Raw genomic sequence first — 25,968 nt, 5'->3', positions numbered from 1 at the left:
ATCTTTGGTGCTGAAATATTCAGGCAAGTCAGCCCATTGCTTAGTTTCATTACATTACCTCAAACCTTTACCAGGTGTTAGACTGTGAAACCTTTTTTTAAATCGTTTATTTATTTTTGAGAGACACAGCATGAGCAGGGGAGGGACAGAGAGAAGGGGAGACAGAATCTGAAGGAGGCTCCAGGCACCGAGCTGTCAGCACAGAACCCGACGCGGGGCTCGAACTCACAAACTGTGAGATCATGACCTGAGCCGAAGTTGGATGCTTAACCGACTGAGTCACCCAGGTTCCCCTAGACTGTGAAACTTTTATATATAGTTTGATTTGCTTTTCTTATCTTTTTTAAAAACTTATTTTTTTAAATTTTTTTTTAACATTTATTTGTTTTTGAGACAGAGAGAGTCAGAGCATGAACCGGGGAGGGTCAGAGAGAGAGGGAGACACAGAATCTGAAACAGGCTCCAGGCTCTGAGCTGTCAGCACAGAGCCCGACGCGGGGCTTGAACTCACAAACCCCGAGATCATGACCTGAGCAGAAGTCGGACGTCCAACCGACTGAGCCACCCAGGTGCCCCAAAACTTATTTTAGAGAGACTGTATGAGTGGGGGAGAGGAGCAGAGGGAGAGAATCTTAAGCAGGCTTTGCACTAATGGGGGGCTTGATGCCAGACCCTGAGATCATGTCCTGAGCAGATATCAAGAGTCGGAAGCTCAACTGACTGAGCCACTGAGGCTCCCCGACTTTTCTTATCTTTAAATTTACATCACACCACATAAGTGATACAGGAATGCATTTTTATCGTAGAAGTTCCAGACAGTACAAAATTACACAGCATTAAAACACAAAAGCTTCCACTTTCCCCTCTCTTCACTCTCTAAGCAAGCCCTTTGATCAGTTTGGCATTTTCCTTCCCTGTCTTTTCTTTTTTTTAATGTTTACTTATTTATCTTGAGAGAGAAAGCACATGGGATGCAAGGTGGGGGGGAGGGGCAGGAAGAGAAGGAGAGAGAGAATCCCAAGCAGTCTCCATGCTGTCAGAGCAGAACCCTATGCCGTGTCTCAGGAATGGTGAGATCGTGACCTGAGCCAAAATCAAGAGACAGATGCTTAACCAACTAAGTCACCCAGGCACCCTCCCTGTCTTTATTATATGCATATGTGAGTGCATGCGTGCATGTGTGTGTGTCTAGATATATATTATTTTGCATAAACTGGGTGAGGTTATATTATATGCATTGCTTAAATATAACAATTCATTCTATATCGTTTATTATGGAGTATTTCCCAGATTATATTAATGGTAAGTTATTTAACCATTTCCTGATGATAGAAATTCAGGTTGTGACCCAGTTTTCACTTTTGAAAACTACAACATTGCGATGAATATTATTGTTTCTGCGTGAGTATTTTTATAGGGTACATTCTTGGAAATGAAATTCCTGGGTTAAAAAGTGGGTACCTTAAAAAATTTAAAAGATGCTGCTCATCCAGTTGGTGAGGGAAGGATTCTTCCCCCAGGGATAAGGAGTGACACCCAACAATAAACAGATGACAACAGTTAGATACATACATTCATAGCCCAGGGGAGGAGGACATTGCACACCATGCAAGGCCATGTGGGTGCTGCACTTGGGAACAGAGAGAACAATCAGGGATATGGGAGTAAGGCTTTGTGGTAACAAGAAGAGAGGTACCTCCTGGTTCCCCCAGGATGATGTGATTGGCTTGTTTCAAATCATTCCACAGGTTGTCAGGAGACTGATGCCTGATACTCAGGAATGAGCAAGTATAGGGCCTGATCCCATTGATAGGAAGGGCTATTTGGCCAGTGAGCGGTCAGGCTGAGGAGCAGAACCTGGAGTTATGCCACTCAGGATCCTCCCCGTTTTACCAAATGTCAAGGTAGTACACAATATTGGACCTTAATTTTAGTTGTTATACCATAGCTGCTAGAATTTTCCAGAAACTCTATATGGTCTTACATTTCCATAGTACATTAAATGCACGTTTTCTTTTATCGATGTCTACAAGAGTTATTTCTTCTTAATGTTTTCCAATTGAATGAGCACAAAAGGGTTAATCTTGTTTGTTTTAATTTGTATGATGATATGAAGCATCTTTGCAACGATCTTGGATCATTAGTGTTTCTCATTCTGTAAGTTGGAAGTTCATAATCTCTTAGGGTGGCCAGACTTTAAAAACATGAAGGACGCTCAGTTAAACTGAAATTTCTTATAAACAATGAATTTTTGGGGGCGCCTGGGTGGCTCATGGCTCAGTAGGTTAAGCATCCGACTTCAGCTCAGGTCATGATCTCGCGGTCCATGAGTTCGAGCCCTGTGTCGGGCTCTGTGCTGACAGCTCAGAGACTGGAGCCTGTTTCAGATTCTGCATCTCCCTCTCTCTCTGACCCTCCCCTGTTCATGCTCTGTCTCTCCCTGTCTCAAAAATAAACGTTAAAAAAAATTTTTTTTTAAATAATGAATTTTTTATATGTCCCCGTTATTGTATGCAAGTATCACATCTCATCCATTTTTCTTTGCTGTTTTTTAATTTTCAAGTGATTTGTAGAAACTCATTGAATTACCTAAATTTTAAACTTTTGAATATTACATACAAATCAACTGTTTTCTCTTATTGTGTCACTTAAATGTTTTTAGGGGCACCTGGGTGGCTCAATGGGTTAAACATTCGACTTTAGCTCAGATCACAATCTGGTTTGTGGGTTCAAGCCCCACATTGGGCTATCTGCTGTCAGCATGGGGCCAGCTTCAGAACCTCTGTCCCCTCTGTCTCTGCCCATCCTCCACTCATTCTCTCTCTCTCTCTCAAAATAAATAAACTTAAAATTTTTTTTTTCTTAGATTATGGTATCTTTTATCCTATAAAAGTTATAAATTTTTATGAGCTTAAACCTAATGTACTCTTTTATTGACTGTGGGTTTCATATCTTGCTTTCAGAGATTATGCCCAACCAGAGATCATGCAAACATTGTTTTTTTTAAATTTTTTCCCTTTTACCATTAGTTATTTAATTCATCAGGCACACAATATTTTATGGTGAGGACTTTATGCAAAAAATAGATAGTGCAGGGAGCAAAAGTCTCTTAAAATGTAACCCAAGATATCTAGGATGGGTTCACCAAGTGAAGGAGAAAAAAACCATACACGAAGTCAGACATCAATTAACTTATTCATAATGAGAATCTCTAACTGTTCAGCAAGATGCTAGACTCATCAGGGCTACACATTCTTTCCTTCTGGACAAGTTCCACAGGAAGCCAAGTTGTCTGAAACTGGGAGGAGAGACTGGGACTGCCCATGGAACTGCCACGGGAATGACCTCCTGCCATGTGCTTCAGAATCACTTAGGTGGGACTGATGAATATTCAGATGTCCAAACCCCATCTCAGACTCTCTGGGAATGGAGCTTGGGAATCTGTACTTTAACAGACACCTCAGGTGATTACCAACGTTTGAGAACTAATGGTTTCTCACCTTTACGTTGAGAGCAGCTGATGTATCTTGACCTAAAACAATAATACGTTTGGAACAAGGGTGGTTCTCTTCTCAGACTGGGCTGGATGAAGCTCTGAGATCACCTTTCGCCACCATTTGGTCTTTAGATATTTTCATACCTCTGGTTTTGTTATAATGGAGTTAGTGGCCCTATTCCACTCCTAGGTGGCCCCTCTGAACCATGATGTGTTAATTTCACACTTCATCTCCTAAAGATCATCTGATTTCATTTAAATCTAAGTTATTTGGTATTACTTGCTTACTGTAACCCCCATCACTGGCTGAGCCACTGAGAGCGCTTATCTGTAATAACATCAAAGCTACCTCTTGACTGTCCATTCCGGGGAAACTTTCCTCCACAAATGACTTTCTAAATCCCACCTCTTGTAATTTTCACAGGACACCCTTTTCTAACATTGGACTCTGTTGCTTCTTTGGTGTTGCCTCTGAACTTGAGAATCTGACTTCACCCTGAAATTTCTCTAGAATTTATATCTAAAGCCAATCACAGCTCGGTTTCTGGTTGGGGTTTCTTGGCCAGCGACAGTTGTTTGATTTTCCCAAAGTTAAATTGTTTCCACTTGGACATTTTTTTTTTAAATGATCATTTCAAAATAAAATTATAATTTTCAACCGACCAGAGTATCTGCTGAGGGCACTGTTGTGACCTCCAATGGGCAAAGCTGCTGTTGTGTTGGCTCCAGGGGGGTTGCCCACACGTCACTCCTGGGTCACTCTGTGGTCACCCAAAGCACAGTGAGTATTAAGTGTGTGCTCGGGCACTTCTGTGCCCCTACGTGAAACCAGAGAAGCTCCAGGGCCAGATTTAGAAAGCAGTTTGAAAGCAACTGGTATTTAATGCAGTCCAGTTGTATTTTGAGCTAAGGGCCTTGAACTCACCCTTTCATTGAGGAAGGGGCCTTCCTGAGGGCAGCAGTCACAAGCATGCTCTTTCAGCAGAAAGTCTGAGTCATCTGGAAAACGATCTGTGATTTGTGGGTTACATATGACAACTCTCCAGATCTTTATTCACTAAAGAATTGCTTTCTTACTAAAGAGAAGCTGTTCCAGAACTGTCAAAATACCAAAGAATCTGATTCTCCAGGTCTCTTGCCCCATGTGTTTCTCCCTCTTGTTGAATATTTCACCAGAGCACACCCTTCGTGATAGGCAAAGGGAGCAGAGCCAAAACCCAAATAGCTCTAAAATGATAACTAGTATCCCCAGTTGAATCTCAGGGCCAAAGCCATAGCAGGAAGAGAGGTGCAGCTATTATATCCAGGCCCTGCATGGGGTCACTTTGACACTTACTATTTTATTAAAGTGTTGCTTTTTACTATGAGGCATGAATTAACAAACACATTTCACGGATGAAGAAAACAAAGCAAAGGAAGTTAAAATAAATTGAACAAGGGCATGCTGCCAGGCCAAGGACAGTCTGGACATGGACACACAGGACTGTCTCATTCCAACCTTTTTCTTTTTATTCTTGCCTCTTGAGTTTTCTTGTTTCCTTCCTTCCTTCCTTCCTTCCTTCCTTCCTTTTTTCTTTCTTTCTTTCTTTCTTTCTTTCTTTCTTTCTTTCTTTCAATTTTGTTTTTAAGTAATCTCTACACCCAACATGGGGCTCAAACTCATGACACCAAGGTCAAGAGCTGCCTGCTCTACTGACTGGACTGAACCAGCCAGGCGCCCCATCCTTCTGAGTTTTCAACTTAGGGAGCCAGAAGGGATAGGAGAGAATCCATGTGTTACCGATGAGTACTCTGGGCTCAGGTCCAGTTGGCAGTGAAGCCAGCATTCTTCCTCCTAAACAGAATTGCCTTATTTGGCCGAATCCAAGGTGTGGCTCCAGGAAAGATTCTGATCATCTCTGGGCCTCATTTCTGTAAAATTGGGATGATAATATTACTTAGCTCATAGGGTCACTGGAAAATTCATATTAAGCTTTTTGTATAGTGAGTGCCCCGTGAGTCCTGGCTGTTATTGTTATATCATATCAGCTCATGGACACGGCATGGTAGTTGGCTCCCTGTTCGTACGTACCTGGTTTTAAACATGGCACTGCTTCATTTATTGTAGGCAGATGGTTCTTACTGCAAGCCGATTGTTCCTCCCTGGTTCTCCTGGGTCGATTTGCTGACTAAGCAACAAGGCGATATTGCCAAGGTTTCTTTTGTGTCCCATCTTTCCCCATCGGCCCCCTCCTCCAACTCATCTGAGAGGTCCAAAAGGCTAGTACAAGCCAGGCCTGAGACCTGAACCCAGGCAGATGGCCCCAGAGCATGTCTGCTCCTGACTGCTACTCCAAGTTGTCCCTCACCTCTCCCTCTCTCCCTCCAGCTTTCTTTCCCTCTGCCTTTCCTTTCCCTAGTGGTATCTTCATTTGGCATCTTGCTGTGCTAGAGTCTGTCCTCTAGGACCACAGTGAATGAGAGAGTGGTAAAGGGGGGCAAATGAAAATGTCTGAGCCCAGACCTTGGGCCATTCACATTGATGGTGCTTTACATACTTTTCCTTATTAAAGCTTCGTAACAGCCTAGTGTGGAGGGGGGTTGTTGTCCCCGTTGATGAGATTTTGGAGAGGTGGGGTTGTTCGGAGGTGACAGCCTAGAAATAAATCTTGAAGACATCTTTGGTACAAAAAGGTGATTTTATTAAAGTACGGGGACAGTACCTGTGGGCAGAAAGAGCTGAACTGGGGTTGTGAAGAATGACTGGTTATATATTACAGGGGTGGGGGAGGTAAAGTCAAACGGGAAGTTTCCAAAGAGGTTTTCATATGCTAAAGAAGACTCACAGGACACTGGAGGTCTAGCTATTGTCGAGCTAAGGTTGTTTTTCCTTCTAGCAAAGCATTAACATTAAGACAGTAAGGAGTTCTTGGACTTTAGGCTATTGATAAGAATGCATTTTTCTTGGAATATTACCAAGGTATTTACAAACTGATGGAGACTCTCAGCTTAGCCATTTGTTTTTTGTCTTTTCCTTCCTTCTTGGGCAACCGGGAGTGCCTGAGGAATGTCACACATATCCCACCTGAGGAGGCGGGGGTGGGGGGTGGGGTGGGGAGGGATAGCTTGTACTTTGCTCTCAGCTTACCTTATGCTCCGTCATCACTCATGGTGTGAAAGGGCTGTATGTAGTGTTTAAAAGCAGGGGCACCTGGGTGGTTCAGTCGGTTGAGCGTCCGACTTCAGCTCAGGTCACGATCTTGCGGTCCGTGAGTTTGAGCCCCGCATCGGGCTCTGGGCTGATGGCTTGGAGCCTGCTTCCGATTCTGTGTCTCCCTCTCTCTCTGCCCCTCCCCCGTTCATGCTCTGTCTCTCTCTGTCTCAAAAATAAATAAACATTAAACAAAAAATTTAAATAAAAGCAGGGATAGCCACACCCCAGACCCAGACATCTGGGTTCACATCTCCTACTGACTCTTCTTGCTCCTTTGAGACTTGTAGGTGAGTTATCAGATCTCCACATGCTTAATGTTCTTCATTGTCATTTTTATTACAAAGATACAGATTGTCAGGAAGTCATTTATTGAATACAACCTTTTTTTTTTTTAGTTACTTGTTTTGAGGACAACCTTCAGAATGGTGTAGGTTTTTTTTTTAATGTTTATTTATTTTTGAGGGAGACAGCATGAACAGGGGAGGAGCAGAGAGGTAGGGAGACACAGAATCAGAAACAGGCTCCAGGCTCCGAGCTGGCAGCACAGAGCCCGACGTGGGGCTCGAACCCGCAGTCTGCGAGATCATGACCTGAGCCCAAGTCAGGTGCTTAACCCACTGAGCCACCCAGGTGCCCCTGAATACAACTTATTTTATGTGGCTCAGCATCCAAAAGGTAGAGTGAAAAGTTCCCCTCCCGCTGTTTTTGCAAGCCAGCCATCCCCAGCAACAGTTTTTCACGGAGAGCTTTTACCTTTCATGCAGTTAGCCCCTCTATTTATTACGAATGCTTGTTGCTAGCCTTATATCCCAAATTTCCAGACACTGTATGCTGGAATTCCTTGCCCTCCTCTGATCTCATCTCATCTTGTCACACCATTGCCAGCCTAACTTTGCCAAACAGTTGCCGGGTGACCCCCATGATTTCTTTCCTAGCAGCGTCTGCAGTCATCATAGGACCAGCATGTAGCACTGAGCCTCGCAGGCGTGCTGAGTCATGCGCAGGAATGAATGCTGCACAAAGAGTGAATAAATGAATGGAGGATGGGGACTAGGAGAGACTGTGCAAAGGCTGTGCTTGCCCTGGGACCTGCAGCTCTGGCCATCTCCGGAGACCACAGCTCTCCCTCCCTGACTCCCTAGTGACACTCAGTTTGAATTCCAATTTGTCAAAGAAGCTGTGAGCAAACAGGGGTGTTCTCCTGACACGCTGCCACCACCTAACAGTAGAATTTCTCCTTGACCCTAAATGCTAGAGGTTGGATGAAACCAGTGGGAAAGAGGAGTCCCAGTGTCCTTCCTTCTCACACCTTCAGGGAGCACCTGTCCATGCTGGGGCTGCCTAGGCACAGGGCACGAGAAGATGAACAGTGGGCCTGTAACCCTTAGGGCAGTCACTTGATGGAGGAGGGACAGCCATTAGCCTTGCTGGTTGTGAGGACGAGATGACAGGTTTAAACCAAACTAGGACAATAGGGAGCAGCTTGACAGAGGAAGCTGCATTGGATCTGAGAGAAAACATTTGTGTGGGGTTGGATTTTCCTTCATGATTCTCTCTGGTTTATGACTTTCCTCCCTTAAAGGGGTCTTAGCTCCAATAACATCATTCAAGAGGCAGTAAAGTGTGGCCAAGAGCACGGACAGCAAGGCCATATGCCTTAGTTCAGTTGCTGGCTGCACAGCTTGCATCGGTGTGACTTTAGGTGAGTTATCCTCTGGGCCTTAGTTTCCTTTCTGTAAAATGGAGATCAGGTTGTGTGCGGGAATTAAAGTGAGTTAACACACCTAACCATGAAAATGGTCTGTCACGGAATAAGTAAAGGATGTTTGGTGTGTGTGATATTGTGACTTATGATAAATATGTATTTGGTCTCCATCCCCACTCAGGGCACGGAGTTCATAAAACCCTTAGAATTTCCATTGATGGCACTTGCAACAGGGTATGCCTTTTTATGTTAAAGAGGTAAATTTGGGAACCCCCTACTCACCTAATGTTGGGGGTTGGTCTCCTGGGGAGCCAACCATGTGATTAGAGGGTTAAAACTTAGTCCTTACCCCTAGACCTCCAGGGAGCAGAGAAGGGCTGGAAATTGAGTTCAACCACCAATGGCCAATCATTTAATTATGCATGCCTATGTGACGAACCCTCCATGAAAAACCAAAAGGACTGGGGCACTTGGGTGGCCCAGCTGGTTGAGCATCAGACTCTTGGTTTTGACCCAGGTCATGATCTCACAGTTGTAAGATCAAGCCCCATGTTGGGTTCTGCACTGAGCACGGAGCCTGCTTGAGATTCTGTCTCTGCCCCTCCCCCACATGTGTGCACCTTCATGGGTTTGGTCTCTCTCTCTCTCTCTCAAAATAAATTTTTAATTTTTATGGAAGCTCCATATCCTGTCTCCATATCTTACCTACGCATCTCTTACATCTGGTTATTCCTGAGTTATATCCTTCTGTAACAAGATGGTAATCTAGTCGGTAAAATGTTCCTCTGCATTTTGGGAACCACTCTAGCAAATTAATAGAATCTGAGGAGGGGGTGTCAGGACCTCCGATCTGTAGCCTATTTGTGGGAGGCAGAGGTGACAACCAGGACGTGTAGTTGGCATCTGAAGCGAGGGTGGGGAGGACATTCTTGTGGGCTGAGTCCTTAATCTATGGGATCTTACGCTATCTCCAGTGGAGTTCATTGCTTGGTATTGTGGGATAAATCACACACATCAGAGTCGGGTGTTATTAATAGAAGTCCACGTACATGAGCGCTTCTGAGCCACAGAGCTCTCTTCACATCCTAAGGGATGCCACATCATGCAGTCCATCGGGCTGGACTTGGTAGGCTCAGCTTTTCCCAGAGAAGTGCTGTGCACAAACTTAAACAAACTCTTGGGGGCAGGGGGAGCGGCGATAGGCAACTTTTTCTTGTCCTCTTTTGAGCTCTTTATTTCCTTTCATTTCATTCAGCTTCCTAGGATAGGAGGTGAGAGGCTTCAGATACAAGTAGACAGTTTCCTCTGGCCAAGAATGTAGGGAGCTCTGTGTGTAAGGGGGAGGTGAACCTTACAAGCTGTACAATTTTTGAGCAAGTGACTCAATCCATTTGTGTCTCCATTTTCTCAGGTATAAAATGGGATGATTAATCTGACCTCAGACAGTGGTTTTGAGGAGGATGTGAAAAAATACACATAGATGCCTGGCACATAGTAGGTGATGAGTAAAGTTCCTATTGACCTTCCTGTATTCAAGAGGAGGTTCCACACAGGAAAGGCAACCTGTTTGGCATCTGTTGGCATAGAAATGGGGATAAGCCCCAAGTCTCAGACAAACTAGGCTGGTTGGCTTTAGTTGCCTGGGGAGTGAACTTCACTCCCCACAGTCGTTCAGCAAGTGCACCTGAGCTATAAGGAAGATCCCCCCAGAACTGCTTCTAACGCACCATAGGGGGACAGCAAGTGTCTGGTGCTCCCCCAGCCCAGGACTCACCCAGGGGGGCTTTTTCAGGGTACGCGTGTGTGCGCATGTGAATATGTGATGCAACCACACAAATAGCTTGGGATAATGCTTGACCAGGCTGGGGAGATGGAAAGAACTGGAAAAAAAGAAGGGCAGAGGACACTCCAATGCAAACAGGATGTTGGAGAGGTCAGAGATTCACCAACCTGAAAGAGGCAAATCAGACTTCTATGTTTCCCCCAAGGGATGATACCTTTGCCTCCTACGTGTCCAGGGTCCAAGCTGTAGACTCCTGTTAACAAGCAGCCCGAAACATCTGTCCCCCAAGGGCACCTGGGTGGTTCAGTTGGTTAAGTGTCTGACTCTTGGTTTCGGATCAGGTCATGATCTCATGGTTTTGTGAGTTCAAGCCCTGCATCAGGCTCAGTGCTGGCAGTACAGAGCCTGCCTGGGATTCTCTCTCTCCCTCTCTCTCTTCTCCTCCCTCATTCATGCTGTCACTGTCTCTCTCAAAAATAAATAAACTTAAAAACAAAAAACCTGTTCCCTGGACCCATGTGTTAACTCAGTAGCTTAGGCAGGACAGGGTCAGAGAAGGAAACTTCAACCATTATTTCATTGGAATTCCTCAAATTCGATTCATAAACACCTGTTTAGTTCATTTTCTTTGGGTTGAAGAAACGACGACTGAAGTTTGGATTGTATAAATTTATTTTCAACCTGCCTATGCTGTGAGCCATTTGTGGGTGGTTAGAACTCCCTGCAGTTCACAAGGGTAGGAAAAAAAAGAACAAAGCCTCACTGGTTATCAAGTTGTCTTTCCTTTGTCTGGAGGTAGGGCTGAGAAGCTATGGAAATGGATTTGGAAAAGAAACACTTAGGGGAAAAGCAAACTCTAAGTCTTTAGAGAACAGAGTGATCGCAGAAAAGCATGTGAAAGCAGTTCTTTCAAAACCTTAACAACCACGCACCACACGCACCAACTGTGCTAAATGCGGGGATGCGGAAACAAACAAGTCTTGTCCCTGCCTTTGAGGAGCCCCAAGCCGGCAACATTGGCCTTATTTCTTTTTGTCTGTAAATTATTCTTCTTACCCTACAAGAACGGATCTGCCTATTCCTCTGTGTTTTCTTATTGCCCTTTCAAGCCACAAAGATTTCTTAGGCGATTACATAATACATTAATAGAAATCACTGACTTGGGAGAAAATCCTGGAATTACAAAGAGCCAAGAGAGTTTCCTAGCTCGGTGGTTTTCAAGAGATCCCACCCTCCTCAACCGCATGCATGCATGCATTCTCAAGGGCGAGTTGGGTGTGTTGGGCTGTGGTATGGAAAAAATATGCTCAGTATCATGTGAAAATCCCCATGAGTTGGCAAATAGTTTCCCTATAGCTTCCTCAATGATTATGTAAAGTGAACAGTAGCCAGCAGAACCTGTTGTACAGGCCCTCTCTGTAACGTTATATCCAGGCGATGGGTCGGAGAGACGAGGCCAGTGATTCTGTTTCTGGGCGAAGGTTATTCAGATTTCACCCCTTAACACCCAGGATCAGCTTTGGTCATTAGTGAGTATGAGACTGAGCCTGAGAATAAACAGAGATCAAAAAAATCCAGCTCCTTTAAGTTAAAGGTAAAAGTTCAGTCCTATTTGATTGACCCAGAGTTCACCTGAATCTGAACCATTCATTTATTCATCACTCATTCATTCATTCATAAAAAAATATTATTGAGCAACCATTTTTCAGTTTCTGAAAGTTCGGTGTCTCTAAGCTAGTCTTCAGCTTATTCAATCTACTGGGCCAGGCTGATGTTTGCATTTATAGTTAAAAAAAAAAAAGTCTTGAGGCTAAATCGCCTTTAAATTGCTTTTCCTGCAATGTTGGTGAAAGATAGTCCTGTGGGCATTTGCTCTAAGTTGATGGGAGGGTGAGGGAGACAAGATGACATTGACTCAGGGGTACTAGGCTGGGGATTTCCTTCGATGGGATTATGGATGAGGAACAGGTGTCGCTGGGGCCTGGGTGATTACTATTAAGTTAGTTTTGACCTTCTGAGTTTGAGATACCTAGAAACCATTGAAAAGCATTTTTTAATTTAATAATAATTTAATTTAATCAGTAAAATCCTGCCACTTGTACTTCTCTCTATTAAATTTTCTGACGTCTATTCAGGTCAACTTCCTGGTCTCTGTTCTCTGAGGTTCTAAGTAACAAACATTCAGGGATATCAACCCTAGGAGGGTTGGTAAATCTCATGTTAAATCTCCTGTCCATGGTTGCAGATCTTCTATTTCTTTTCTTTAGGAGTGACGTTAAAGCTTCCTTTCTGTCTTTTCTGTCATTATGCAGTGCCTGCTAGGTAATTGCTGGTTTTCTTAGTTGATTTCCTTTGCCAGTCAGAGCAAGTGGTTGTCAAGGAAATGCTCTATGATAGAGTTTAATGTGCCCATGGCCCTTCAAACAAAATAGAAAATTAGCTGGATTCATTATTCAAACAAAATAGAAAGTTAGCTGGATTCATTATTTAATTTCCTCTAAGGTCAATGGATACGTTTCCTTATGATATTCTCCATACCTTTCCAGTATCTGACATATAGTAAGGATCATTTTTACTGTACGGTGTTGTGCTCTGAACTTTCTGTGCTTTTCACATGTGTGTAGAATGAGTAATTGGTTAGGCTTTTGTTTTTACGAAACTGAGTTTACAGCAAGCTCAGGTAATGAGGATGAATTAAAAAGATACACGAGGCAATCAGGGAGACACGGATCCCATATTAGTCCATTAGGGCTGCGATAACAAATAGCACAAACTGGGAGACTTAAACAAAAGAAATGTATTTTCTCACAGTCCTGGAGAAGTCTGAGGTCCAGGTGCAGCAGGGTTGGTTTGTGGTGAGACCTCTCCTCCTGACTAGCAACTGGCTGCCATCTTGCTGTGTCTTCGGTGGTCTCTCCTCTGTGCACCCTCTTGGTGTCCCTTCCTTTTCTTATAAGGACAGCAGTCCTAATGGATTAGAACCCCACTCTTAAGACCTCATTTTAACTTAATTCCCTCTTTACAGACCCTATCTCTTCTTATCTAGTCACATTCTCCAGTACTGGAAGTTAAGACTTCAACACATAAATTTGGTTACTTTACAACCAGGTCTCATAAAAGCCATAACTAGAACCAAGCTCATTTTAAGGATTTCAGAAGCACCAAAGTTGAGGGGAAAATCAGAAATAAAACCAATGAATCACTGAATTAGTAATTAGTAAAAGTTTATTGTGCATACACCCAAAAATACAGTTCGCAAACCAGGAGCACCCAAATCAAAACATGGAATGAAGATCATAAGTATGTTGTTAGAAAGCAGCTTATATAGCATAAAGGCAGATACTTTTCTTTATAGTGATTGGTTACAGTATTAGAATTTTCTTAAATTGAAAGGAAATTGGTTAGTGGTTACTTCATATCAATTTTAGGGAATTATTTAAATTTTGCTAATGATTTTCAGAGGCATAAGCAAAAAGGGACCCAGGTCAGTTTAGCCAGGAAAGTATTACAAAATAAGCTAAATTAAGTGTTGCTAGTATGACTAGACTGGTTTTGTCTGCTTAGGAAATTTTCAAGTCTGGTTTTCATTTGTGTTTGATTTTAACAGAAGCAAGAGTTCATAGATCTTTTCTGATAGTCAGGAAGGGCCAGGTTATGCTGTGGTAATAAACATCCTTCTAAACCTTTGTTGGCCTAAAACAACAGACGTATTTCTTGTTTACACTACTTGCCAGAAGAAGGCTCTGTGCATCATGGTTGCTCAAGACCTTGGGCTTAAAGAGCAGGCACCATATTGAGCATTGCTGGGCACTGCACCAGAGGCAAAAAAGATTTATGGAATCTCAGCTAGGCAAGCAAGTGCCCCATCTCATAAATAATATAAATCACTTCTTCCCCAAACTTATTCAAACTCAAAACTTGGCCAGGCATAGACACATGGTGGAGCTGGAAGTGCAATCCTATCAGGTGCCTAAAAGAAAAAGAAATATGGGGTGCTGATAACTATCACGTTGTCATTCCAGAGCCCCACCACCAATGCAGCTTCGGTCAGTTGCTCAGAATCTGCTGCTTTTTATAGATCATTCCAGTTTCACTCCAAACTCTAATCCTTAGTGTTCATTATTCAGTTTCTGGCCCTCATAACCCATACTTCTTTGTGGCCCTTTATCATCTCTTAATTAGTTTCATGGTATCTATTCATCAACACCTAGTCAAGTCTCCCTGTACATCTCAGAAAATGCAGTTGCTGTAGCTCATAACTAGGAGAGGGTTTCACTGGCAGTCCCCATCTATAAATGGGCTTCTCTGGGGTCTGTCTACTCCTGTTCTTGAATGGGAAGTCTCATGCTGAAAGTCACATGAAGCTACCTCTTCTTCAGATGCAATGTCATAGAAGTTACCCTAACAAGGAGCCATAAGCATGGTCGGGAGTATGGTTCTCATGTCCAGGAGGGTTCATAGTCACAAAATATGCAATAACTGATCATTAAGGCCTCAACTATCAGCATCAGAGGAATCCAGAGATTTATTGTGGAAACAAATAGCTTTCTCACTTTCGTTCTCAAGGATGGTTAAAAGTTGGTACATTTAATGGACCTACATGGTTATAAGATTTTTGTATTTTATGTGAAGTGGTATAATGTTAATGCAAAGCATCATGTAAAAGAGTGAGAAATTTATGTTGTAGAGCAGTAAACATAATGCAAAGAAGTATGGACAAGAATAAAATTAAAATAGAATTCTAGAAAATATTCAAATAAAATGAATGCAGGAAAGGGGAAAAACAGGAAGGAAAGAGAGAATAAGTAATAAAGTGGTTGATTTAAATCTAATCATAACAATGGTGGATGCAAATTGACTGAATCTTTTAGAATCTCTAAAAGAAAGAATTTTATTGAAGCCCAAGTTAGGACAGCTGCCCAGGAAACACTCTCTTCACAGGGAAGAAAGTACTCTGGAGAATGAACCATTTTTACAGAGTTATGTACTTTTTTACATCTTGTAAAAGCTCAAAAGATTACAGATTAACATATAAGTGAGAATCACACTTTTTATCATAAAGGAATGCAGGGAGTAAGAACATTGACAGATATCTCAAGACAAGATGGTTTTCCTTTAGGCTGCTCATTCACAAAGCCAGTGTATAGTGCATGTATGGCCAGCCATAAATCAGGCTTTTGGTTTGAACAAAGCTTATGTACAGTCATGCTTACACTAATTAGAAAGAAATCTAAAATGGTTTCCCTTGTATATCAGGCTTTTAGAGAGTTTTTCCTCTCATCACAATAATTACATTAAATATTAATGGACCAATGCTCCAGCGAAAAACTGAGATTACCAGAATTGATTATAAAACAAGATTCAAATGTATTCTATTTATAAGAAACACAACATAATTATAAAGATGCAAATAAGTTGAAAGTAGATGAATGAAAAAGATGCACCAGGCAAATAGTAAGCATAAGAATGCTGGTGTGGCCATGTTAATATCAGCTAAAATAGATATCACAAGGAGTGATCACTTTCTAACTCACATTGCAAGGTCGATTCCACCCTAATACAAAAATGAGGCAAAGATAATGCAAAGAAACTACACACCCATATCCATCATGAATATAGTCCAAAAATACTTAAGGAAAAAATTAGCAAATCAAATTCAGCAATATATAACAAGAATAGTAAATCCAGACGACCAAATGTACCAGACCAGAAAATGCAAGTTTAACATTGGAAAAAAATCTATGAATGTAATCCACACTGTAAACAGGATTAATTATTGTATCATTAGATGAAGAAAACCACTGGACAAAAATTCAGCACCCATTTATGATAAGAAACTCCTAGCAAGATAGAAAGAGTAAGTAACTTCTTCGATCTGACAAAGCATATTTATGAAAAACCAGAGTTAACCTCATACTTAAGGGTATTCACTCTCAACACTTCTATTTATTAAGCAAGAAATAAAAAAGCATTAATACAAGATCACTAAGGAAGCAGTATTTGTGGAATACTGTTATTTCTTTATTTGTGGCAGACATGCTGACTTATGTAGGAAATCCTCAAGATGAAAGCAACTACTAGAATTAATAGGTAAATTTAGCAAGGTCACAGGACATAGGGCTAATGTACAGAAATCAACAGCACTTTAATATAGTAGTGGCAAATGACTTTAAATACTAGCAGCAAAAGGATATTTCAAAATTCCACTTATAAGTACTGTCAAAATGAAAATTCATAGAAGCAGATTCAACAAAGATGTGCAAGACAAGAACTTTTCACTGAATATTATAGAACATTGCTGGCACGATTTAGAAGACCTAAATAATATCATATTTGTTAATGGAATATTCAATATTATTAGAGAGGACAGCTTTCTCTTAACTGACCTGTAAATTCAATAAAATCCAATCAAAATCCCAAAAATTTTTTTTGTAGAAATTGACAAGCTGATCTTAAAATCTGACTGCAAGTTCAAATGATATTAAATGCACAAAGCAATTTTTAAAAAGAAGAACAAAGACAAAAGATTTATTTGAAGTTTACTATAATGCCACAATAATAATAAAGCAATAAAATCACAATATTGATCAAACAATAGATATGACATCATGGGGGAAAATAGAGAGTCCTGAAATAGACTTGCACATATATGATCAATTAATTTTTGGCAAACGAACCAATGAAAAAGAAAGACATTGTGCCGATACTATGGGCATCCAGGTAGAAAAATATGAGAATTACCCTGTACCTCAAACCAAATTCAAAAATTAGCACAAACTGTATTGTAGACTAAATGTACAATTTGAAATTATAAATGTCATGGAAGAAAAAAAATCTTCATGATCTTGGAGTAGACAAAGGCAGAAAAAAACACAAGTAACAGAAGTAAAAAGATAATAAATTGGATTTTGTAAAAAAAAAATTTTTGATACTCAAAATACACAGTTCGGTAAACAAAAACGTAAGCCACAGAATAGGAGTCAGTGTTCACTATGCATATATCTCAGAAAAGACTTACATCCAAGATAAATAATTTTCTAACTTAATAGTAAGAATATAAATAACTCAAAAATGGTAAAAGATTTGAAAAGATATATCATAAAGCATAAAATATAAGTGGTCAATAAGTACATAATTTGTTCAACATCTTTCATACTCAAGAAAATGCAAATTACAATCACAATGAAATGATACTACACACCCATTAGAGTCTCTAGAATTATAAAGATTGACAATATCAAGTGTTGACAAGGATATGGAACAACTGGAAATCTCATACATTTCTGGTGGGAATGGAAAATGATCCAATGACTTTGAAAAACAATTTGGCAGTAGCTCTAGACTGGATGTTCATGCCCCTCCCCCAAATTCATATGTTGAAATTTAATTCCCAAGTTGATAGTATTAGAAAGTGGGACCTTTGGAAAGTGACAAGGTCATGAGTGTGGAGTCCTCATGAATGGGGTTAATGCCCTTTATAAAAGAGACACCAGAGAGCTAACTTGTCCTTTCTGCCATGTGAGGGCACAGGGAAGAAAAGCTGTGTAAGAACCAGGAAATGAGCTCTTGCAAGACACCAGGGCGTTGATCTTCGACTCACCAATTTCTCCAGAACTGTGAGAAAAAAACTTCTGTTGTTTATAAGCCACCGGATTATGATATTCTATTACAGCAGACTGTATGGACTAAGCAGTTTCTTAAAATTGTAACTTGTATGTACCACACTCCCTAGTCATTTGACTCTTAGGTATATATCAAAGAGAAATGGAAACATAAGTCTACACAAAAGACTTGTAGGTAAATGTTCATAGCAGCAATATATATTCCATTAGTAGGAACTGGGTGGTGGGAGAAGCAGGGAACAAATGTCCTTCAACAGGTGAATGGGAGAGCAAAATGTACTTTAACCATCTAATGGAATACTTCTCAGTACTAAAAAGGAATGAGCCCCTGAAACCTCTAACAACCTCCCCAAAACATTTTGCTGAGCTAAAGAAGCCACATAAGAGACCATACTTTGTTATTCAATTTATATCAAATGCAAATTAATCTATAGTGGCAATAGTGTATCAGTGGTTTCCTGGGGTCAGGGATAGAGGGAAGGAAGGACTTCAAAAGAGTAATAAAGAACCTCTCTGGGTTCGTGGAATTGTTTCCATTTCTTGACCGCGGTGGTGATGTTATAGGTATATGCAATGGTCAGAATATATTCATTTTAGATGAAATTTACCATACATAAATTACTCCTCATTAAATCTGACAAAGAAAAAAAAAACATCAGCACATTTGAAAATAGTTCTCCATCTCTGCTAAGACTTGGTTGGTGGGCTCGTGCTTTTAGCCATTATTTTGTGTGTTGAAAGGGTTTTGCAAACTTACGCAGTGGTATTTGTTAAAGGGTCGTCATAATTATGACCTTGGGAGGTTTGGTGAACTCCTTAAAGGCAACATAGAAGGACCATTTCCTGAGCCACCTTCTCTGTTTCGTTTTACAACATCGTTTCTGACACCAAATGTATGGGTGCATTTCCCTCTTCCAGTCAATTCTCCAACTCTCCAGACACCAACCTGGTTTTCTACAATTTAATTCAATTCTGACACTAATTCTGAATTAACACAGACCCTACAGGTTAAGGGCTCAGTCCCGTACAACGGTCCCCTAATTGATGTCTGTCCCCATTACAGACATCAATTGCAAGTCTGGGCCACCCATACTTCTGACTGGCTGTAAAATTGGGGTTCCCACAACCTTCTTCTCAGGTTTGGTAATTTGCTAGAATAGCTCACAGAACTCAGAAAAGCAGTTTGTTTGGTTACCAGTTCATTATAACGGATGTAACTGAGGGAGAGCCAAATGGAAGAGAGACAGAGAGCAAAGCACGGGGGGAGGGGTGCAGGGCTTCCATGTCCTCTCCAGGCATGCCACCCTCCCAGGACCCACCTGGACGCTTTCTCACCCTGGTTGTTTAGGGTTTTCCAGAGGTTCCGTTACATAGGCGTGGTTGATTAAATCACTGGCCTTTGGTTATTGAACTCAGTCACTAACCCCTCTCCTCTCCCTGTAAGTCATGGGGTGGGGATGGAAGGTACAGCCTTCTAAACACTTGCTTGGTTCTTCTGGCAACCAGTCCACCTCCAGAACCTATCTGGGACCCAGGCAAGAGTTACTTCATTAGCATAAACTCAGCTGTCGTTGAAAATGGTCCACTATGAATAACAAAGGATGTTCCGCTCACTCAGAAAATGACAAGATTTTTAGGGGCGCCTGGGTGGCGCAGTCGGTTAAGCGTCCGACTTCAGCCAGGTCACGATCTCGCGGTCCGTGAGTTCGAGCCCCGCGTCAGGCTCTGGGCTGATGGCTCAGAGCCTGGAGCCTGTTTCTGATTCTGTGTCTCCCTCTCTCTCTGCCCCTCCCCCATTCATGCTCTGTCTCTCTCTGTCCCAAAAATAAATAAACGTTGAAAAAAAAAATTAAAAAAAAAAAAAAAAGAAAATGACAAGATTTTTTAGGAATTCTGTACCAAGTACTGGGGACAAAAACATATATACATAGGTATATATATACATGTATATATATATATATATGTATATATATATATACACATGTATATATATGTGTATATATATATTTTTTTTCCTGTTATATCACAATATTGCACCTCCACCCTGAGTGAAGAGGGTAAATCTAATCTTGTTTCCATGAATGCCATGGGCACGTTTGAGATTTAGCATTGGCCGAGATTTCCTCTCCAACATGTGAAAAATACACACACGACTGTGATTGAAATGAGTCCAAAGACAATCTTTTACGACTGTAATGACATCCAGAGCCGTGTAATTTGAAAGATAAGAATTGTTTTTCATGTAGTCATATGGATTGTGTCTGTAAATGTAGTCTTCTTAAATTATATGTACTACTTTAGCTTCTGAAACTACCATGGCATCTTTCTGGCAGGGCATACTGGTGTCCAGAGACAGGGCTGGCCCAACTGACTTTCCCAGACCCTTGCAACAGACTGGGTAGCTACTTATAACCTGGAGAGCTATGCAGAGGAGTTTTGTTTGTGGCAACAACATGCAAATCTTTGAGTCTTAATCATATCCCCTGTGTTTCCTCTGGATTTGAGAGTCAAATTAACTCCCAAGTCCCACTAACACGCATTCAAACCTGCCTTTTGGGGGCCTTGTGGAATGTCTGGTTCCTCATCTTGGCTCCACTTCTTGGGATGTGAGCACATTTCCAAAGTGCAACATGCAGGGCTTCTAGGACCTGCACGTGGGTTGCTCCAAGGTCAAACAGAAGGTAAAGCTGGACTAAATAAACTCACTGAGTTGGGATACAACCACTAAGCTTCTTTTGCATGCATTTTGAGAACTTAAGTTACAATTTTCTTTCACTCAGCCAGGATTTTTCTTAGAACCTGGCTTCCCTTCGCTTAAATAAAAGAGACCAATATTATAACTGTTTGGTAAAAACATGGTGGTTACACAAACAGATCGCTAGATATTGTCCAGGTCAGCCACATACCGGACATTCAAAGGGCATTAGATGCACAAAAGATTTATAGGGGAAACTCCCGTAAGAGAAGATGGGGACAGAGCTTGGAGAGACAGGGAGCCTCAGACCACCGTGCAGAATGACCCCAGGAAACCGGGTGGGAATATCTGACTGTATTTCTGAGAGAGTTTATCAAGCCCAGTGGGAGTCTTCAGGGCTAAGAACACCCATCAGAGGAATCCTGCACCTTCCAAGATTAAGTCTGCCACAGTGCCCTGCCACGCCAGGTCCTTGGCTAAGGGCAGCAGGGGAAATCAAGGTACAGTGGCTGGTTGCTCAGTTTCATTCCCTGAAGTCAGACACCTGAGGGGTCCTGACTGCCCAAAATAGAGAAGTAGATGGTAGATGCCAGGCAGACAGATAGACGATGGATGGATAGATGGATGGATGAATGGATGGACAGATGGTTGGATGGATAGACAGATGATAGATAGATAGATAGGCAGACAGACAAGCAGGATTAGAAAGGATATATACATGTGTGTTTATATAATGTTACACATTTACATATGTATTTATAAATATATTTACATATACACTATAATATATATATGTAATATTTAGAGTGGCTTTCTCTGGGAAGGACTGGGTTTGTGGGGATTTTCCTCTGAACTTTTATATTTTCTAAAATTTCTGCACATCAGCATGCATATTCTTTTTTTTTAAGTTTATTTATTTATTTTGAGACAGAGAGAGAGAAAGTGCACATGCACAAGCGGGGGAGGGGCAGAGAGAAAGAGAGACAGAACCCCAAGTAGGCTCTGCACCATCAGTGCAGAGCGCGATGTGAGGCTCGAACTAACAAACCTCGAGATCATGACCTGAGCTGAGATCAAGAGTCAGATGCTTAACTGACTGCACTACCCAGGTGCCCCAGCAGCATGCGTATTCTTAAGCAAATCTAGTTTGAAATTTGAGCAAGACTCTCCCTCTCTCTTTTTAAGGCAATTCCTTTCCTAATTGCAGAGATGTACAGGGCTCGTGGTGGGTATGTGTGTCCTCGCTTGAGCCAATTTGCACCAAGCTTTTTGCTTCTTCTCTTTCACCTTCCCCATCTTCTTCTCTTCTAGCAGATGATACACTAGAAGCATCTCTTTGGGAGAGGAAGCAAGCCTATTTATAATCTTCTGCCCACACTCCAATATCTAAGCAAGCTTGTCGGTTACTGGCTACTAATTGCATTAAAAGGCAGGAACTAATCCAGACCCTGAAAACGTGTGCCCTAAGCTCTCTAAAGAAATAGAGTGGATCAAGAGAAGACAGGCCACAGATTAAGACCTCATGAAATTCAAAATGAAGTTGCGCCCTGAGAGATTTACAATGAAAATCTGCTAGTCCATAACACAAGTTAATTTCATTGGAAGGTCATTTTGCTTATAGAAGCTGTACTGGATTGAATAGTGCCCCCCCAAAATTCATGTTCCACCCAGAATCCCAAGATGGGATCTTATCTGGAAATAGTTCTTTGCAGATACAATTAGTAAAGATGAGCTACACTGGGCTAAGGGAGGCCCTAAGTCCAGTGACTAGTCTCCTCATAAGAAGACAATGTGAAGGCATGGAGGAGAAGGGAAGGCCATAGGTAGACAATGGCAGAGACTGGAATGGTGTTTCCACAAGTCAAGGAACACCGAGCTTGCCAACAACCCACCAGAAACCAAGAAGAAGCAAAGACATATCTTCTCCTAGAGCCTTGACAAGGAGTGTGGCCCTGTCAACACCTTGACGGCAGACTTCTGGCCTCCGGGGCACTTAATCTTATTCAACAGAATAAGTTTCTGTTGACGGAAGCCATCCAAGCTTGTGGTATTTTGGTGCAGCCACTCTAGGAAACTCTTACTCGGGGGGATATGTCAAAGCTGTACTGGGAAGGGAAGGTGCCTGTGAACCTGTGAGCAGAGGGGACACTGCACACCCTCCTCGTGTCCCTTGTCCCCATTCAACGAAGTCCATTAGTGCTATATCTAGCACCCTATGTGAGGATTAGTGACGACAGAGCTACTTTGAGGACTGTCCTCTCTGCCAACTCACATTCCAAAGCCAAAAGCCATTCTGTACTGGATAATATTGTTTTCTTCTTGAAATTCTCTTTATTAAAGGTATTATTGTTCCCAGGGCTAGAGGATGTCGAGGCTGAAATTTCTATTTAAAGGTAAGTGCTCACAGCTGTGAGGGCCATGCAGGAACAGGAAACCACACAACCCATTGTCATTTCCGTAACATCAGGGCAGTATAAAAGAGTCAAAAAAAAAAAAAAAAAAAAGGTCCAAAAGGATCTTTAAGGGAAGATTAAATGGAACAAAATTGGAGGCTGTAAAATGGCAGAGTGCATGAGAATTCCTTATACACAAAAGTACCATCATATTTTAAGACCCATTATTAGGAAAACCCCAAAACAACAAATGACTTTCAGCTTTCAACTCACAAATTTCCAGAAAAAACAGAGAACTACTTGTGGGTTTTTTCCATTTATTATCTTTTGAATTGATTTTTTTTCTGTTTAACTCTCCTTCTTCATAACTCAGTATACAAAGACTAAATGTGTAAAGTCACCACTCCTGCAATATCTTGTAGCAAAACCCTCTTATCTTAAAGAAGGTAATATACAGTCTGTGGTTCAGAAAGGAAATTCAAGTCCAGAGATTCTGTAGGGAAAAAGTAGGGCCAGACAAGAGCATTTTCCCAGTGAACAGCTATATTTGGCACCCAAAGATCCAAACCAGGTTAAGGAAGAATGGAATGGATTTCCAAGAGAAGTAGGCTGGGAGTAAGATCTGAGGTATCATTGTAGGAAGGAATCTCTCCACACTTGGCCCAATGAGGTGCACCCTGTGTGTGGTTTTTTTTTTTTTGTCAGGGGAGAGGACCTGGAAGGGGGGATGGGCAGCATCCAGAGAACAGTATTTAAGTACTGGTTACAGCATAAGCAAGTTGTGTGGTGTTCTGTGGAATGCCCATAGTTATCGCAGTAATCAGCTAAATATGTAAAACTTGAAAGAATGGAATAAACTCTTCCTAGATAAAGAACACCAATTCACCATTCAGAGATGTAGTACAATGGTACATTTTATAGACTGCCAGGAAAGGACATGATATGGGCATAAGGACCCACCCTACCCCAGGTGTCACTGGCTCCTGCCCCAACTCCTACCTCTTATCTCAAGAAATAGACTTAAGTATAAAAGTAGGAGAAATTACTTGTTAACAACTGGACTCCAGAGAAGAATAGTGTCTACACCATTTTGGAAGAGAGAGCAACGGGGCGCCTGGGTGGCGCAGTCGGTTAAGCGTCCGACTTCAGCCAGGTCACGATCTCGCGGTCCGGGAGTTCGAGCCCCGCGTCGGGCTCTGGGCTGATGGCTCAGAGCCTGGAGCCTGTTTCCGATTCTGTGTCTCCCTCTCTCTCTGCCCCTACCCCGTTCATGCTCTGTCTCTCTCTGTCCCAAAAATAAATAAACGTTGAAAAAATTTAAAAAAAAAAAAAAGAAAGAAAGAGAGAGCATGTATGCAAACTGGGGAGGGGCAGAGAGAGAGGGAGAGAGAGAGAATCCCAAGCAGGCTCTGTGCTGCCATTGCAGAGCCCGACTCAGGGCCGAAACCCACGAACCGTGAAATCATGACCTGAGCCAAAAACTGAGTCGGATGCTTAACCGACTGAGCCACCCAGGTGCCCCACAGGCCACACATTTTTAAACAATTCTGCTGCAAAAGTTTTCAGATATATCAACCGAAATTTAAAACCTGTTTGTCGGGGTGCCTGGGTGGCTTGGTCGGTTAAGTGTCTGACTTCAGCTCAGGTCATGATCTCACGGTCGGTGAGTTCGAGCCCCGAGTCGGGCTCTGTACTGACAGCTCTGTACTGACAGCCTGGAGCCTGTTTCAGCTTCTGTGTCTCCCTCTCTCTCTGCCCCTCCCCTGTTCATGCTCTGTCTCTCTCTCTCTCAAAAATAAATAAATGTTAAAAAAAAAAATTGAAAAAAAAACCTGTTTGTCGATCCCATATTTTTTCTTTCTCCTTCCAACTTTATTGAGATATAATTGACATATACCGTCAAGTAAATCTGGATAAGATGTTTTATCTCCACACAGAAATGGACAACAAAATGTATTAACAGTTTACATGGTGACCCTAGGGTGCCCATGGACAGAGATACTCGTTATAGTCCAGCCGCTCGTTCTGTTTCTGCTACTGGAGAATGACCTCACTCAAACAAATGTGAGGCACTCCTTAGAAAAAAAAAATGCAAATAAGATGAAATGGGGCTTTGCTTTAAATATATCTTGATGGTTTATGATTTTGAACCTAACAAGAAGCCAGCCTAGGCTTCTTCATTGCCCATCTCTGTCAGATAACAACAATCTTTTATCATAAAGGTGATGTCACTGGGGTGGGGGGCAAAGCAGACCTGGAAGGGCCGGGACTGGGAAAAGGGCTGGGGAAGGAATGGCAGATTGAAGACCACGGGCAGGGGGTCAGCGTGTACACAAAGCAGCCAGGAGTTCTGGTAAGCCCTGTGGGTGAAGCCAAAGCCAGAATGCAAAAGCTGTCGGGGAATCTTGAAGGACACTGAGTGTTTTAGTAAGGACAGACCAAGACCAATTGGGGGGATGAACAGGTCAGAGTGAAGCGGAAGGCACAGGCTTGGGCAAGTCTTGCAATTTGCAGAGTGGGGGATCATTCCAGAGGTCAGGCTAGAACAGAGTGTGAGCTGGGGAAATGAATGGGATATAGACTGAGGGACTGCCCACTCCTGTGATTCTGCACACAGAATATAATCACTGACCCTGTTTCCTGGAGTTATAGCTTCTGCTCCTGCTCTGATATACATATATATATATATACACATATATATATATACATGTATATATATATACATATATATACATGTATATATATATATATATACACGTATATATATATATTTTTTTTTTCTAGTGTAGGTAGGTGCTATGGTTTATCAGGACTCTTCAGGGCCTGATAGTCTCAAAGGCCTTCGTTTTCTGCAGAGATCTTACTTTACCTGTTCTGTGTGTTTCATTAACTGTGTGGCAGCCACCTCTTTTCAGAAGCTCAGTCTAACTTCTGGGCTGTCAAGTACATGAATTAGTGATCCCTAGATCACTGTAATTTCAAATAAGTGTTGACGTGAGTAGAGACCTAGCAGGCAAACTGGAAGCGTGTATCACATGGGGGCTCAAGTCCTTTGGAGGATTCAGTGAGACGCCATGTACG

At 41.9% G+C, this 25,968-nt stretch overlaps 1 protein-coding gene across 1 annotated transcript in view; it reads left to right on the top strand.

The window, feature by feature from the left end:
- SLC9A4 (solute carrier family 9 member A4) overlaps positions 1–25,968 on the top strand; it is a 67,165-nt gene that overhangs the window by 7,001 nt on the left and 34,196 nt on the right. The window lies entirely within an intron of this gene.

Source organism: Prionailurus viverrinus, chromosome A3 (genome assembly GCF_022837055.1).
Source record: "Prionailurus viverrinus isolate Anna chromosome A3, UM_Priviv_1.0, whole genome shotgun sequence".
Lineage (NCBI taxonomy): Eukaryota > Metazoa > Chordata > Mammalia > Carnivora > Felidae > Prionailurus > Prionailurus viverrinus.
Note: the sequence above shows the minus strand (reverse complement) of the source record. Positions and strands in the feature narration are given on the sequence as shown.